The sequence below is a fragment of the Macaca thibetana genome, chromosome 12 (genome assembly GCF_024542745.1).
Source record: "Macaca thibetana thibetana isolate TM-01 chromosome 12, ASM2454274v1, whole genome shotgun sequence".
Taxonomy (NCBI): domain Eukaryota; kingdom Metazoa; phylum Chordata; class Mammalia; order Primates; family Cercopithecidae; genus Macaca; species Macaca thibetana.
The window spans coordinates 31369889-31372478 of NC_065589.1; positions in this window are offsets into that span (position 1 = coordinate 31369889).

Consider the following 2590-nt stretch of genomic DNA (forward strand, 5'->3'; position numbering starts at 1 on the left):
GTGAGTTCAGAGACATTGGTGACGTGAACAAGATCCTCTCTCACTCAACATTTTCTTATTATAAAACTTTTTTATTTTAAACATTATTTATTACTCCATGCCTCCAAAGTGTAAGAATTTCAAAATTCCAATAACTTCTGATTAGAGATTCTATTATTCTTTCAAACTACTGTGGTTATTTGGCTGTATAGAATGTTGACTGAGTCAGTGGACAAAAAATATATTTTCAGCATCATGTATTGGAGGAAGTTCTCTTAAACCTGTTCAGTTGTGATACTGCAAAGATCTTGTTAATAACACCTCGTGCTATTTGCATGGGCCTGCACACATACCCTCCCTTATATGTTTTGGCCCTTTCATCTGAAATCATTGTGATTTCATAGTGTTCAGGATGAGATATGTCAAGGCACTATGCATTTTAAACAACTATAAACTGAGAAAGGGGCAGAAACAAGTTGTGTTCCTTATGCTTTAACGTACAATTGAAATTTCCAGTGGCACCATGCTAGCTTATAGCAGTTATACTATTTACTAATTACATAGTGTTTTATAAACTCATTCTTCATATGTTGGTTCATTTGGCTCACTACACCCTTTTGAGGTAAGTATTATTATAATAGTCCTAGTCACCCATATAAGGAAAATAAAACTGAAATAACAAGTCTAAACTAGAATCATACAACCATTAGTAAGTGATGGTACTCACTCTCAAAGCTGCATCTTCTGACTTAAATATCTTTCTTTAATTAGTTACCACTTTTCTTTCTTCCTCTGCTAGGGAGTAACCACATTCTGATGAGAGCTTGCATTAAAGCTGACACACTGATGCAGGTCAGGACCTTCAATGGTCTTCATTAGTTCCTTGGCAACTGGTCTTCTGATGCAACTAAAAACCTTACTGCACATCCTTAAACTACCTGGGAACAACTTATCTATAATGGAGGGGGAGGTTTCTTTCATTCAAGAAAGATAAGTGCAACATAATCACAAGCAAAATAATTGAAACAACAACAAAACAACCACGATGTGGACAGCCTACTGATAGTGTGCCTTGCCCAGGGTGTTATAAATCTGCTTGGTAAGGCACCCACTCCTCCCCCACATATATCAGAGAATACTGCAGATAACTACACTTATCTCCAGCAATGTTATTGCATATATTAGCATTAAAAGAGGAGAAACTTCACATAAAATGCCCAATTTATAAATAAGTTGGTAAATTTTCTAGAGTTTATTATAGGCTAAGTGGTCACTGGAAACTTCTAAAATACTCACAATGTAGAATCTGATCCTGATCCAATGTCAAAGCTTCATTTAAAATGACGATGATGAAAGGAAGAAATTATAGAGAAGCTGTGAGGTATGTAAAGAGCTTCTAACGAGACTAAAATGAACGTCACAATTCTGACTGTAGCTACTCTCTACTGCTTTATAGTCTTAAAACCCTGAATTCACATATTGCTTAATTTAAAAAGCCCCTATGGGAGACACATATACGCAGCCACACATATATATACAGAATATAGAGAGAGATGTAGTATACATATATGTACAGAATATATAAAGATATAAAATATTTAAAGATATATTGATATATTGCAGAACTTCATACAAAATCTTGTTTTCAAGAACTTTTATCACAAGCCCCACAATGTATATCATACTACAAGGTGGACTCATAAAACTATAAACTGAGCAGGTGCATAGTTAGCTAATTGTATTTCCCTCCACAGTGTTATCAAGCTGCATGATAAGCCATGGGGAGCAAAGCCACTAGATAACCATCTTAAGATTAGAACGAGAAGACTGTCACCCAGATAGCAATTTTGGAGCTATAAACAGAACAATTCACCACAAGATAGCAATCAGGAGACTGTAAATCAAATGGTACACAGGAGACGTGTGAATGAATATTGGAATACTGCTCTTGTAGGTTACCCATAGGTTTTCAAAAGACAAATACCCATCTTGCAAAATATTTGACCTGTTTCTACTTACTTATCTTTCCAATACAAGTGGAGAGCTCTAAAAAATAATGTAATCAAAGTTTTCTGCCTGTTTCAGAAACAGAAAAACAAAGCTTCCAGGCATTAAAGACTTATCCCATTAGCTGCCCACTGACTCCTATTGCAAGAGGCATATACATACCACAAAGCATCCTGATCAGATCTTAACGCCTCATTTCAGTTATCTTAAGCATCATCTTTTCTGTATCATCTTTGTTCATGTATTTAGGGATTTATAGAATCACCCTGCTATTGCTTAGTATGGAACTATTATATTTGTGTGGATTTATAGCCATCATGACAACAACATTAAGATAATAGTAGACACCGATTGGATGCTTGCCTCACGCTGGCTTTCCGTTAAGAATTGTGTATGCCCTGTATCTTAATGTTCACCACAACCTTATTAGTTAGGTACTATTATTTTCCTCTTTTCGTAAATAAGTGAAATTTTAGAAAGATTAAAAAACCTGTCTGAAGTCACACAAAAAGTGGTACAGCTGGGACACAAAATTACTTGACATTAAAATACTCTATATCTTATGCTACATTGCAGTCACATTGTAATATTAATAATTATGTAA